This window comes from Nothobranchius furzeri, chromosome 3 (genome assembly GCF_043380555.1).
Source record: "Nothobranchius furzeri strain GRZ-AD chromosome 3, NfurGRZ-RIMD1, whole genome shotgun sequence".
Taxonomy (NCBI): domain Eukaryota; kingdom Metazoa; phylum Chordata; class Actinopteri; order Cyprinodontiformes; family Nothobranchiidae; genus Nothobranchius; species Nothobranchius furzeri.
The window spans coordinates 91,191,591-91,204,695 of NC_091743.1; the positions used below are offsets into that span (position 1 = coordinate 91,191,591).

At 39.7% G+C, this 13,105-nt stretch overlaps 21 non-coding genes across 21 annotated transcripts; 14 read left to right on the forward strand and 7 right to left on the reverse strand.

Moving 5' to 3' along the window:
* Positions 1-642: 642 nt before the first annotated feature.
* Positions 643-724, forward strand: trnas-gcu (transfer RNA serine (anticodon GCU)). The gene has a single exon. It is a non-coding gene; the product is annotated as a tRNA-Ser (tRNA).
* Positions 725-1,580: 856 nt separating this feature from the next.
* On the forward strand, positions 1,581-1,662 carry trnac-gca (transfer RNA cysteine (anticodon GCA)). Its single transcript has one exon. It is a non-coding gene; the product is annotated as a tRNA-Cys (tRNA).
* An 856-nt stretch (positions 1,663-2,518) lies between these two features.
* trnas-gcu (transfer RNA serine (anticodon GCU)) lies at positions 2,519-2,600 on the forward strand. The gene has a single exon. It is a non-coding gene; the product is annotated as a tRNA-Ser (tRNA).
* Positions 2,601-3,255: 655 nt separating this feature from the next.
* trnaa-agc (transfer RNA alanine (anticodon AGC)) lies at positions 3,256-3,328 on the reverse strand. Its single transcript has one exon. It is a non-coding gene; the product is annotated as a tRNA-Ala (tRNA).
* Positions 3,329-3,457: 129 nt separating this feature from the next.
* Positions 3,458-3,539, forward strand: trnas-gcu (transfer RNA serine (anticodon GCU)). The gene has a single exon. It is a non-coding gene; the product is annotated as a tRNA-Ser (tRNA).
* An 857-nt stretch (positions 3,540-4,396) lies between these two features.
* trnas-gcu (transfer RNA serine (anticodon GCU)) lies at positions 4,397-4,478 on the forward strand. Its single transcript has one exon. It is a non-coding gene; the product is annotated as a tRNA-Ser (tRNA).
* An 840-nt stretch (positions 4,479-5,318) lies between these two features.
* On the forward strand, positions 5,319-5,400 carry trnas-gcu (transfer RNA serine (anticodon GCU)). Its single transcript has one exon. It is a non-coding gene; the product is annotated as a tRNA-Ser (tRNA).
* A 655-nt stretch (positions 5,401-6,055) lies between these two features.
* trnaa-agc (transfer RNA alanine (anticodon AGC)) lies at positions 6,056-6,128 on the reverse strand. The gene has a single exon. It is a non-coding gene; the product is annotated as a tRNA-Ala (tRNA).
* A 129-nt stretch (positions 6,129-6,257) lies between these two features.
* Positions 6,258-6,339, forward strand: trnas-gcu (transfer RNA serine (anticodon GCU)). Its single transcript has one exon. It is a non-coding gene; the product is annotated as a tRNA-Ser (tRNA).
* A 655-nt stretch (positions 6,340-6,994) lies between these two features.
* On the reverse strand, positions 6,995-7,067 carry trnaa-agc (transfer RNA alanine (anticodon AGC)). The gene has a single exon. It is a non-coding gene; the product is annotated as a tRNA-Ala (tRNA).
* A 129-nt stretch (positions 7,068-7,196) lies between these two features.
* trnas-gcu (transfer RNA serine (anticodon GCU)) lies at positions 7,197-7,278 on the forward strand. Its single transcript has one exon. It is a non-coding gene; the product is annotated as a tRNA-Ser (tRNA).
* A 655-nt stretch (positions 7,279-7,933) lies between these two features.
* Positions 7,934-8,006, reverse strand: trnaa-agc (transfer RNA alanine (anticodon AGC)). The gene has a single exon. It is a non-coding gene; the product is annotated as a tRNA-Ala (tRNA).
* A 129-nt stretch (positions 8,007-8,135) lies between these two features.
* Positions 8,136-8,217, forward strand: trnas-gcu (transfer RNA serine (anticodon GCU)). Its single transcript has one exon. It is a non-coding gene; the product is annotated as a tRNA-Ser (tRNA).
* Positions 8,218-9,056: 839 nt separating this feature from the next.
* On the forward strand, positions 9,057-9,138 carry trnas-gcu (transfer RNA serine (anticodon GCU)). Its single transcript has one exon. It is a non-coding gene; the product is annotated as a tRNA-Ser (tRNA).
* Positions 9,139-9,793: 655 nt separating this feature from the next.
* On the reverse strand, positions 9,794-9,866 carry trnaa-agc (transfer RNA alanine (anticodon AGC)). The gene has a single exon. It is a non-coding gene; the product is annotated as a tRNA-Ala (tRNA).
* A 129-nt stretch (positions 9,867-9,995) lies between these two features.
* trnas-gcu (transfer RNA serine (anticodon GCU)) lies at positions 9,996-10,077 on the forward strand. The gene has a single exon. It is a non-coding gene; the product is annotated as a tRNA-Ser (tRNA).
* A 655-nt stretch (positions 10,078-10,732) lies between these two features.
* Positions 10,733-10,805, reverse strand: trnaa-agc (transfer RNA alanine (anticodon AGC)). The gene has a single exon. It is a non-coding gene; the product is annotated as a tRNA-Ala (tRNA).
* A 129-nt stretch (positions 10,806-10,934) lies between these two features.
* trnas-gcu (transfer RNA serine (anticodon GCU)) lies at positions 10,935-11,016 on the forward strand. The gene has a single exon. It is a non-coding gene; the product is annotated as a tRNA-Ser (tRNA).
* A 655-nt stretch (positions 11,017-11,671) lies between these two features.
* Positions 11,672-11,744, reverse strand: trnaa-agc (transfer RNA alanine (anticodon AGC)). Its single transcript has one exon. It is a non-coding gene; the product is annotated as a tRNA-Ala (tRNA).
* Positions 11,745-11,873: 129 nt separating this feature from the next.
* Positions 11,874-11,955, forward strand: trnas-gcu (transfer RNA serine (anticodon GCU)). Its single transcript has one exon. It is a non-coding gene; the product is annotated as a tRNA-Ser (tRNA).
* An 856-nt stretch (positions 11,956-12,811) lies between these two features.
* On the forward strand, positions 12,812-12,893 carry trnas-gcu (transfer RNA serine (anticodon GCU)). The gene has a single exon. It is a non-coding gene; the product is annotated as a tRNA-Ser (tRNA).
* The last annotated feature ends 212 nt before the right edge of the window (positions 12,894-13,105 follow it).

Consider the following 13,105-nt stretch of genomic DNA (forward strand, 5'->3'; position numbering starts at 1 on the left):
GAATTGCCGAAAAAGGTGGGAATATCTCATGAGTCCCATCTTAGATTGAGTTTGTTCAGGGAACCTACCTACACAATTAGTACTAAGCCTAAAACACGCAATGCGCATTTCCATTCCAAAGTGACTTCCTTGCTTTTAAAGGGACTTCTCTTTAAAATATTGTTTTTCCCAGTGTCAATTGCATACATTTTCAAGGAAGGTTTGATGTCATATTACGGAAATTATTTGTAAGCTTTTACAAACTGAAGCCACTTCTGAATGATTAAAGCAAATGTCACACTGTATGTGGAAGGGTACTGATCAGATAAGTTAGATCATCATAAATTGGAGTCATGCAGTCTTTTTTTTATTACTTGCGAAAATGCTTCAAGAATTCCGGTTCAATGTACTGTCCTCGTAGGTACAATGAAATTTCGAAAATGAACAAGCTTGGATGACTTTGGAGAAGGTGGGCATCGACCCCACTACATCTCACATGCTAAGCGAGCGCTCTACCACTTGAGCTAATTCCCCTTGTGTAATACTGTAACATTTAAAATTTGGACCACTCATCAGTGTTTAGTCAGGCTTGACAATGACGTTTGTACCCGTGCAATAGTAAATGTGCAAACATGGCTGTCGTCATCATCCATGGTACAAACAGACGAGGTGGCCGAGTGGTTAAGGCGATGGATTGCTAATCCATTGTGCTATGCAAGCATGGGTTCGAATCCCATCTTCGTCGAGTAGGTCCTTTATGACAACTGTTCAAAAGTCCTTTCAAAGATTATGCACTTACAAATAACACAGGGAAGAAATTCTGCTCAATTTCACTAATTATTTCTCACATGATAAGAGTTGTAAGACTTCAATCACAAGAGTACCTTTCTCAGTTGAGCTTGTCAGGAACTCTACCCACAGGTCGGCATAAGGCTAACCAAATGAATTCCCGAAAAAGGTGGGAATATCTCATGAGTCCCATCTTAGATTGAGTTTGTTCAGGGAACCTACCTACACAATTAGTACTAAGCCTAAAACACGCAATGCGCATTTCCATTCCAAAGTGACTTCCTTGCTTTTAAAGGGACTTCTCTTTAAAATATTGTTTTTCCCAGTGTCAATTGCATACATTTTCAAGGAAGGTTTGATGTCATATTACGGAAATTATTTGTAAGCTTTTACAAACTGAAGCCACTTCTGAATGATTAAAGCAAATGTCACACTGTATGTGGAAGGGTACTGATCAGATAAGTTAGATCATCATAAATTGGAGTCATGCAGTCTTTTTTTTATTACTTGCGAAAATGCTTCACGAATTCCGGTTCAATGTACTGTCCTCGTAGGTACAATGAAATTTCGAAAATGAACGTTCTGAGGAAATGAACAAGCTTGGATGACTTTGGAGAATGTGGGCATCGATCCCACTACCTCTCACATGCTAAGCGAGCGCTCTACCACTTGAGCTAATTCCCTTGTGTAATACTGTATTATTTAAAATTTGGACCACTCATCAGTGTTTAGTCAGGCTTGACAATGACGTTTGTACCTGTGCAATAGTAAATGTGCAAACATGGCTGTCGTCATCATCCATGGTACAAGCAGACGAGGTGGCCAAGTGGTTAAGGCGATGGATTGCAAATCCATTGTGCTATGCACGCATGGGTTCGAATCCCATCTTCATCAAGTAGGTCCTTTATGACATCTGTTCAAAAGTCCTTTCAAAGATTATGCACTTACAACTAACACAGGGAAGAAATTCTGCTCAATTTCACTAATTATTTCTCACATGGTAAGAGTTGTAAGACTTCAATCACAAGAGTACCTTTCTCAGTTGAGCTTGTCAGGAACTCTACCCACAGGTCGGCATAAGGCTAACCAAATGAATTGCCGAAAAAGGTGGGAATATCTCATGAGTCCCATCTTAGACTGAGTTTGTTCAGGGAACCTACCTACACAATTAGTACTAAGCCTAAAACACGCAATGCGCATTTCCATTCCAAAGTGACTTCCTAGCTTTTAAAGGGACTTATCTTTAAAATATTGTTTTTCCCAGTGTCAATTGCATACATTTTCAAGGAAGGTTTGATGTCATATTACGGAAATAATTTGTAAGCTTTTACAAACTGAAGCCACTTCTGAATGATTAAAGCAAATGTCACACTGTATGTGGAAGGGTACTGATCAGATAAGTTAGATCATCATAAATTGGAGTCATGCAGTCTTTTTTTAATTACTTGCGAAATGCTTCACGAATTCCGGTTCAATGTACTGTCCTCGTAGGTACAATGAAATTTCGAAAATGAACCTTCTGAGGAAATGAACAAGCTTGGATGACTTTGGAGAATGTGGGCATCGATCCCACTACCTCTCACATGCTAAGCGAGCGCTCTACCACTTGAGCTAATTCCCTTTGTGTAATACTGTAACATTTAAAATTTGGACCACTCATCAGTGTTTAGTCAGGCTTGACAATGACGTTTTTACCCGTGCAATAGTAAATGTGCAAACATGGCTGTCGTCATCATCCATGGTACAAACAGACGAGGTGGCCGAGTGGTTAAGGCGATGGATTGCTAATCCATTGTGCTATGCACGCATGGGTTCGAATCCCATCTTCGCCGAGTAGGTCCTTTATGACAACTGTTCAAAAGTCCTTTCAAAGATTATGCACTTACAACTAACACAGGGAAGAAATTCTGCTCAATTTCACTAATTATTTCTCACATGATAAGAGTTGTAAGACTTCAATCACAAGAGTACCTTTCTCAGTTGAGCTTGTCAGGAACTCTACCCACAGGTCGGCATAAGGCTAACCAAATGAATTCCCGAAAAAGGTGGGAATATCTCATGAGTCCCATCTTAGATTGAGTTTGTTCAGGGAACCTACCTACACAATTAGTACTAAGCCTAAAACACGCAATGCGCATTTCCATTCCAAAGTGACTTCCTTGCTTTTAAAGGGAATTCTCTTTAAAATATTGTTTTTCCCAGTGTCAATTGCATACATTTTCAAGGAAGGTTTGATGTCATATTACGGAAATTATTTGTAAGCTTTTACAATCTGAAGCCACTTCTGAATGATTAAAGCAAATGTCACACTGTATGTGGAAGGGTACTGATCAGATAAGTTAGATCATCATAAATTGGAGTCATGCAGTCTTTTTTTTATTACTTGCGAAAATGCTTCACGAATTCCGGTTCAATGTACTGTCCTCGTAGGTACAATGAAATTTCGAAAATGAACCTTCTGAGGAAATGAACAAGCTTGGATGACTTTGGAGAATGTGGGCATCGATCCCACTACCTCTCACATGCTAAGCGAGCGCTCTACCACTTGAGCTAATTCCCCTTGTGTAATACTGTAACATTTAAAATTTGGACCACTCATCAGTGTTTAGTCAGGCTTGACAATGACGTTTGTACCCGTGCAATAGTAAATGTGCAAACATGGCTGTCGTCATCATCCATGGTACAAACAGACGAGGTGGCCGAGTGGTTAAGGCGATGGATTGCTAATCCATTGTGCTATGCACGCATGGGTTCAAATCCCATCTTCGTCGAGTAGGTCCTTTATGACAACTGTTCAAAAGTCCTTTCAAAGATTATGCACTTACAACTAACACAGGGAAGAAATTCTGCTCAATTTCACTAATTATTTCTCACATGATAAGAGTTGTAAGACTTCAATCTCAAGAGTACCTTTCTCAGTTGAGCTTGTCAGGAACTCTACCCACAGGTCGGCATAAGGCTAACCAAATGAATTCCCGAAAAAGGTGGGAATATCTCATGAGTCCCATCTTAGATTGAGTTTGTTCACGGAACCTACCTACACAATTAGTACTAAGCCTAAAACACGCAATGCGCATTTCCATTCCAAAGTGACTTCCTTGCTTTTAAAGGGACTTCTCTTTAAAATATTGTTTTTCCCAGTGTCAATTGCATACATTTTCAAGGAAGGTTTGATGTCATATTACGGAAATTATTTGTAAGCTTTTACAAACTGAAGCCACTTCTGAATGATTAAAGCAAATGTCACACTGTATGTGGAAGGGTACTGATCAGATAAGTTAGATCATCATAAATTGGAGTCATGCAGTCTTTTTTTTATTACTTGCGAAAATGCTTCACGAATTCCGGTTCAATGTACTGTCCTCGTAGGTACAATGAAATTTCGAAAATGAACCTTCTGAGGAAATGAACAAGCTTGGATTACTTTGGAGAATGTGGGCATCGATCCCACTACCTCTCACATGCTAAGCTAGCGCTCTACCACTTGAGCTAATTCCCCTTGTGTAATACTGTAACATTTAAAATTTGGACCACTCATCAGTGTTTAGTCAGGCTTGAAAATGACGTTTGTACCCGTGCAATAGTAAATGTGCAAACATGGCTGTCGTCATCATCCATGGTACAAACAGACGAGGTGGCCGAGTGGTTAAGGCGATGGATTGCTAATCCATTGTGCTATGCACGCATGGGTTCGAATCCCATCTTCGTCGAGTAGGTCCTTTATGACAACTGTTCAAAAGTCCTTTCAAAGATTATGCACTTACAACTAACACAGGGAAGAAATTCTGCTCAATTTCACTAATTATTTCTCACATGATAAGAGTTGTAAGACTTCAATCTCAAGAGTACCTTTCTCAGTTGAGCTTGTCAGGAACTCTACCCACAGGTCGGCATAAGGCTAACCAAATGAATTGCCGAAAAAGGTGGGAATATCTCATGAGTCCCATCTTAGATTGAGTTTGTTCAGGGAACCTACCTACACAATTAGTACTAAGCCTAAAACACGCAATGCGCATTTCCATTCCAAAGTGACTTCCTTGCTTTTAAAGGGACTTCTCTTTAAAATATTGTTTTTCCCAGTGTCAATTGCATACATTTTCAAGGAAGGTTTGATGTCATATTACGGAAATTATTTGTAAGCTTTTACAAACTGAAGCCAATTCTGAATGATTAAAGCAAATGTCACACTGTATGTGGAAGGGTACTGATCAGATAAGTTAGATCATCATAAATTGGAGTCATGCAGTCTTTTTTTTATTACTGTCGAAAATGCTTCACGAATTCCGGTTCAATGTACTGTCCTCGTAGGTACAATGAAATTTCGAAAATGAACAAGCTTGGATGACTTTGGAGAAGGTGGGCATCGATCCCACTACCTCTCACATGCTAAGCGAGCGCTCTACCACTTGAGCTAATTCCCCTTGTGTAATACTGTAACATTTAAAATTTGGACCACTCATCAGTGTTTAGTCAGGCTTGACAATGACGTTTGTACCCATGCAATAGTAAATGTGCAAACATGGCTGTCGTCATCATCCATGGTACAAACAGACGAGGTGGCCGAGTGGTTAAGGCGATGGATTGCTAATCCATTGTGCTATGCAAGCATGGGTTCGAATCCCATCTTCGTCGAGTAGGTCCTTTATGACAACTGTTCAAAAGTCCTTTCAAAGATTATGCACTTACAACTAACACAGGGAAGAAATTCTGCTCAATTTCACTAATTATTTCTCACATGATAAGAGTTGTAAGACTTCAATCACAAGAGTACCTTTCTCAGTTGAGCTTGTCAGGAACTCTACCCACAGGTCGGCATAAGGCTAACCAAATGAATTCCCGAAAAAGGTGGGAATATCTCATGAGTCCCATCTTAGATTGAGTTTGTTCAGGGAACCTACCTACACAATTAGTACTAAGCCTAAAACACGCAATGCGCATTTCCATTCCAAAGTGACTTCCTTGCTTTTAAAGGGACTTCTCTTTAAAATATTGTTTTTCCCAGTGTCAATTGCATACATTTTCAAGGAAGGTTTGATGTCATATTACGGAAATTATTTGTAAGCTTTTACAAACTGAAGCCACTTCTGAATGATTAAAGCAAATGTCACACTGTATGTGGAAGGGTACTGATCAGATAAGTTAGATCATCATAAATTGGAGTCATGCAGTCTTTTTTTTATTACTTGCGAAAATGCTTCACGAATTCCGGTTCAATGTACTGTCCTCGTAGGTACAATGAAATTTCGAAAATGAACCTTCTGAGGAAATGAACAAGCTTGGATGACATTGGAGAATGTGGGCATCGATCCCACTACCTCTCACATGCTAAGCGAGCGCTCTACCACTTGAGCTAATTCCCCTTGTGTAATACTGTAACATTTAAAATTTGGACCACTCATCAGTGTTTAGTCAGGCTTGACAATGACGTTTGTACCCGTGCAATAGTAAATGTGCAAACATGGCTGTCGTCATCATCCATGGTACAAACAGACGAGGTGGCCGAGTGGTTAAGGAGATGGATTGCTAATCCATTGTGCTATGCACGCATGGGTTCGAATCCCATCTTCGTCGAGTAGGTCCTTTATGACAACTGTTCAAAAGTCCTTTCAAAGATTATGCACTTACAACTAACACAGGGAAGAAATTCTGCTCAATTTCACTAATTATTTCTCACATGATAAGAGTTGTAAGACTTCAATCACAAGAGTACCTTTCTCAGTTGAGCTTGTCAGGAACTCTACCCACAGGTCGGCATAAGGCTAACCAAATGAATTCCCGAAAAAGGTGGGAATATCTCATGAGTCCCATCTTAGATTGAGTTTGTTCAGGGAACCTACCTACACAATTAGTACTAAGCCTAAAACACGCAATGCGCATTTCCATTCCAAAGTGACTTCCTTTCTTTTAAAGGGACTTCTCTTTAAAATATTGTTTTTCCCAGTGTCAATTGCATACATTTTCAAGGAAGGTTTGATGTCATATTACGGAAATTATTTGTAAGCTTTTACAAACTGAAGCCACTTCTGAATGATTAAAGCAAATGTCACACTGTATGTGGAAGGGTACTGATCAGATAAGTTAGATCATCATAAATTGGAGTCATGCAGTCTTTTTTTTATTACTTGCGAAAATGCTTCACGAATTCCGGTTCAATGTACTGTCCTCGTAGGTACAATGAAATTTCGAAATTGAACCTTCTGAGGAAATGAACAAGCTTGGATGACTTTGGAGAATGTGGGCATCGATCCCACTACCTCTCACATGCTAAGCGAGCGCTCTACCACTTGAGCTAATTCCCCTTGTGTAATACTGTAACATTTAAAATTTGGACCACTCATCAGTGTTTAGTCAGGCTTGACAATGACGTTTGTACCCGTGCAATAGTAAATGTGCAAACATGGCTGTCGTCATCATCCATGGTACAAACAGACGAGGTGGCCGAGTGGTTAAGGAGATGGATTGCTAATCCATTGTGCTATGCACGCATGGGTTCGAATCCCATCTTCGTCGAGTAGGTCCTTTATGACAACTGTTCAAAAGTCCTTTCAAAGATTATGCACTTACAACTAACACAGGGAAGAAATTCTGCTCAATTTCACTAATTATTTCTCACATGATAAGAGTTGTAAGACTTCAATCACAAGAGTACCTTTCTCAGTTGAGCTTGTCAGGAACTCTACCCACAGGTCGGCATAAGGCTAACCAAATGAATTCCCGAAAAAGGTGGGAATATCTCATGAGTCCCATCTTAGATTGAGTTTGTTCAGGGAACCTACCTACACAATTAGTACTAAGCCTAAAACACGCAATGCGCATTTCCATTCCAAAGTGACTTCCTTGCTTTTAAAGGGACTTCTCTTTAAAATATTGTTTTTCCCAGTGTCAATTGCATACATTTTCAAGGAAGGTTTGATGTCATATTACGGAAATTATTTGTAAGCTTTTACAAACTGAAGCCACTTCTGAATGATTAAAGCAAATGTCACACTGTATGTGGAAGGGTACTGATCAGATAAGTTAGATCATCATAAATTGGAGTCATGCAGTCTTTTTTTTATTACTTGCGAAAATGCTTCACGAATTCCGGTTCAATGTACTGTCCTCGTAGGTACAATGAAATTTCGAAAATGAACCTTCTGAGGAAATGAACAAGCTTGGATGACTTTGGAGAATGTGGGCTTCGATCCCACTACCTCTCACATGCTAAGCGAGCGCTCTACCACTTGAGCTAATTCCCCTTGTGTAATACTGTATTATTTAAAATTTGGACCACTCATCAGTGTTTAGTCAGGCTTGACAATGACGTTTGTACCCGTGCAATAGTAAATGTGCAAACATGGCTGTCGTCATCATCCATGGTACAAACAGACGAGGTGGCCAAGTGGTTAAGGCGATGGATTGCTAATCCATTGTGCTATGCACGCATGGGTTCGAATCCCATCTTCATCAAGTAGGTCCTTTATGACATCTGTTCAAAAGTCCTTTCAAAGATTATGCACTTACAATTAACACAGGGAAGAAATTCTGCTCAATTTCACTAATTATTTCTCACATGGTAAGAGTTGTAAGACTTCAATCTCAAGAGTACCTTTCTCAGTTGAGCTTGTCAGGAACTCTACCCACAGGTCGGCATAAGGCTAACCAAATGAATTGCCGAAAAAGGTGGGAATATCTCATGAGTCCCATCTTAGACTGAGTTTGTTCAGGGAACCTACCTACACAATTAGTACTAAGCCTAAAACACGCAATGCGCATTTCCATTCCAAAGTGACTTCCTTGCTTTTAAAGGGACTTCTCTTTAAAATATTGTTTTTCCCAGTGTCAATTGCATACATTTTCAAGGAAGGTTTGATGTCATATTACGGAAATAATTTGTAAGCTTTTACAAACTGAAGCCACTTCTGAATGATTAAAGCAAATGTCACACTGTATGTGGAAGGGTACTGATCAGATAAGTTAGATCATCATAAATTGGAGTCATGCAGTCTTTTTTTAATTACTTGCGAAATGCTTCACGAATTCCGGTTCAATGTACTGTCCTCGTAGGTACAATGAAATTTCGAAAATGAACAAGCTTGGATGACTTTGGAGAAGGTGGGCATCGATCCCACTACCTCTCACATGCTAAGCGAGCGCTCTACCACTTGAGCTAATTCCCCTTGTGTAATACTGTAACATTTAAAATTTGGACCACTCATCAGTGTTTAGTCAGGCTTGACAATGACGTTTGTACCCATGCAATAGTAAATGTGCAAACATGGCTGTCGTCATCATCCATGGTACAAACAGACGAGGTGGCCGAGTGGTTAAGGCGATGGATTGCTAATCCATTGTGCTATGCAAGCATGGGTTCGAATCCCATCTTCGTCGAGTAGGTCCTTTATGACAACTGTTCAAAAGTCCTTTCAAAGATTATGCACTTACAACTAACACAGGGAAGAAATTCTGCTCAATTTCACTAATTATTTCTCACATGATAAGAGTTGTAAGACTTCAATCACAAGAGTACCTTTCTCAGTTGAGCTTGTCAGGAACTCTACCCGCAGGTCGGCATAAGGCTAACCAAATGAATTCCCGAAAAAGGTGGGAATATCTCATGAGTCCCATCTTAGATTGAGTTTGTTCAGGGAACCTACCTACACAATTAGTACTAAGCCTAAAACACGCAATGCGCATTTCCATTCCAAAGTGACTTCCTTGCTTTTAAAGGGACTTCTCTTTAAAATATTGTTTTTCCCAGTGTCAATTGCATACATTTTCAAGGAAGGTTTGATGTCATATTACGGAAATTATTTGTAAGCTTTTACAAACTGAAGCCACTTCTGAATGATTAAAGCAAATGTCACACTGTATGTGGAAGGGTACTGATCAGATAAGTTAGATCATCATAAATTGGAGTCATGCAGTCTTTTTTTTATTACTTGCGAAAATGCTTCACGAATTCCGGTTCAATGTACTGTCCTCGTAGGTACAATGAAATTTCGAAAATGAACCTTCTGAGGAAATGAACAAGCTTGGATGACTTTGGAGAATGTGGGCATCGATCCCACTACCTCTCACATGCTAAGCGAGCGCTCTACCACTTGAGCTAATTCCCCTTGTGTAATACTGTAACATTTAAAATTTGGACCACTCATCAGTGTTTAGTCAGGCTTGACAATGACGTTTGTACCCGTGCAATAGTAAATGTGCAAACATGGCTGTCGTCATCATCCATGGTACAAACAGACGAGGTGGCCGAGTGGTTAAGGAGATGGATTGCTAATCCATTGTGCTATGCACGCATGGGTTCGAATCCCATCTTCGTCGAGTAGGTCCTTTATGACAACTGTTCAAAAGTCCTTTCAAAGATTATGCACTTACAACTAACACAGGGAAGAAATTCTGCTCAATTTCACTAATTATTTCTCACATGATAAGAGTTGTAAGACTTCAATCACAAGAGTACCTTTCTCAGTTGAGCTTGTCAGGAACTCTACCCACAGGTCGGCATAAGGCTAACCAAATGAATTCCCGAAAAAGGTGGGAATATCTCATGAGTCCCATCTTAGATTGAGTTTGTTCAGGGAACCTACCTACACAATTAGTACTAAGCCTAAAACACGCAATGCGCATTTCCATTCCAAAGTGACTTCCTTTCTTTTAAAGGGACTTCTCTTTAAAATATTGTTTTTCCCAGTGTCAATTGCATACATTTTCAAGGAAGGTTTGATGTCATATTACGGAAATTATTTGTAAGCTTTTACAAACTGAAGCCACTTCTGAATGATTAAAGCAAATGTCACACTGTATGTGGAAGGGTACTGATCAGATAAGTTAGATCATCATAAATTGGAGTCATGCAGTCTTTTTTTTATTACTTGCGAAAATGCTTCACGAATTCCGGTTCAATGTACTGTCCTCGTAGGTACAATGAAATTTCGAAAATGAACCTTCTGAGGAAATGAACAAGCTTGGATGACTTTGGAGAATGTGGGCATCGATCCCACTACCTCTCACATGCTAAGCGAGCGCTCTACCACTTGAGCTAATTCCCCTTGTGTAATACTGTAACATTTAAAATTTGGACCACTCATCAGTGTTTAGTCAGGCTTGACAATGACGTTTGTACCCGTGCAATAGTAAATGTGCAAACATGGCTGTCGTCATCATCCATGGTACAAACAGACGAGGTGGCCGAGTGGTTAAGGAGATGGATTGCTAATCCATTGTGCTATGCACGCATGGGTTCGAATCCCATCTTCGTCGAGTAGGTCCTTTATGACAACTGTTCAAAAGTCCTTTCAAAGATTATGCACTTACAACTAACACAGGGAAGAAATTCTGCTCAATTTCACTAATTATTTCTCACATGATAAGAGTTGTAAGACTTCAATCACAAGAGTACCTTTCTCAGTTGAGCTTGTCAGGAACTCTACCCACAGGTCGGCATAAGGCTAACCAAATGAATTCCCGAAAAAGGTGGGAATATCTCATGAGTCCCATCTTAGATTGAGTTTGTTCAGGGAACCTACCTACACAATTAGTACTAAGCCTAAAACACGCAATGCGCATTTCCATTCCAAAGTGACTTCCTTGCTTTTAAAGGGACTTCTCTTTAAAATATTGTTTTTCCCAGTGTCAATTGCATACATTTTCAAGGAAGGTTTGATGTCATATTACGGAAATTATTTGTAAGCTTTTACAAACTGAAGCCACTTCTGAATGATTAAAGCAAATGTCACACTGTATGTGGAAGGGTACTGATCAGATAAGTTAGATCATCATAAATTGGAGTCATGCAGTCTTTTTTTTATTACTTGCGAAAATGCTTCACGAATTCCGGTTCAATGTACTGTCCTCGTAGGTACAATGAAATTTCGAAAATGAACCTTCTGAGGAAATGAACAAGCTTGGATGACTTTGGAGAATGTGGGCTTCGATCCCACTACCTCTCACATGCTAAGCGAGCGCTCTACCACTTGAGCTAATTCCCCTTGTGTAATACTGTATTATTTAAAATTTGGACCACTCATCAGTGTTTAGTCAGGCTTGACAATGACGTTTGTACCCGTGCAATAGTAAATGTGCAAACATGGCTGTCGTCATCATCCATGGTACAAACAGACGAGGTGGCCAAGTGGTTAAGGCGATGGATTGCTAATCCATTGTGCTATGCACGCATGGGTTCGAATCCCATCTTCATCAAGTAGGTCCTTTATGACATCTGTTCAAAAGTCCTTTCAAAGATTATGCACTTACAATTAACACAGGGAAGAAATTCTGCTCAATTTCACTAATTATTTCTCACATGGTAAGAGTTGTAAGACTTCAATCTCAAGAGTACCTTTCTCAGTTGAGCTTGTCAGGAACTCTACCCACAGGTCGGCATAAGGCTAACCAAATGAATTGCCGAAAAAGGTGGGAATATCTCATGAGTCCCATCTTAGAATGAGTTTGTTCAGGGAACCTACCTACACAATTAGTACTAAGCCTAAAACACGCAATGCGCATTTTCATTCCAAAGTGACTTCCTAGCTTTTAAAGGGACTTCTCTTTAAAATATTGTTTTTCCCAGTGTCAATTGCATACATTTTCAAGGAAGGTTTGATGTCATATTACGGAAATAATTTGTAAGCTTTTACAAACTGAAGCCACTTCTGAATGATTAAAGCAAATGTCACACTGTATGTGGAAGGGTACTGATCAGATAAGTTAGATCATCATAAATTGGAGTCATGCAGTCTTTTTTTAATTACTTGCGAAATGCTTCACGAATTCCGGTTCAATGTACTGTCCTCGTAGGTACAATGAAATTTCGAAAATGAACCTTCTGAGGAAATGAACAAGCTTGGATGACTTTGGAGAATGTGGGCATCGATCCCACTACCTCTCACATGCTAAGCGAGCGCTCTACCACTTGAGCTAATTCCCTTTGTGTAATACTGTAACATTTAAAATTTGGACCACTCATCAGTGTTTAGTCAGGCTTGACAATGACGTTTGTACCCGTGCAATAGTAAATGTGCAAACATGGCTGTCGTCATCATCCATGGTACAAACAGACGAGGTGGCCGAGTGGTTAAGGAGATGGATTGCTAATCCATTGTGCTATGCACGCATGGGTTCGAATCCCATCTTCGTCGAGTAGGTCCTTTATGACAACTGTTCAAAAGTCCTTTCAAAGATTATGCACTTACAACTAACACAGGGAAGAAATTCTGCTCAATTTCACTAATTATTTCTCACATGATAAGAGTTGTAAGACTTCAATCACAAGAGTACCTTTCTCAGTTGAGCTTGTCAGGAACTCTACCCACAGGTCGGCATAAGGCTAACCAAATGAATTCCCGAAAAA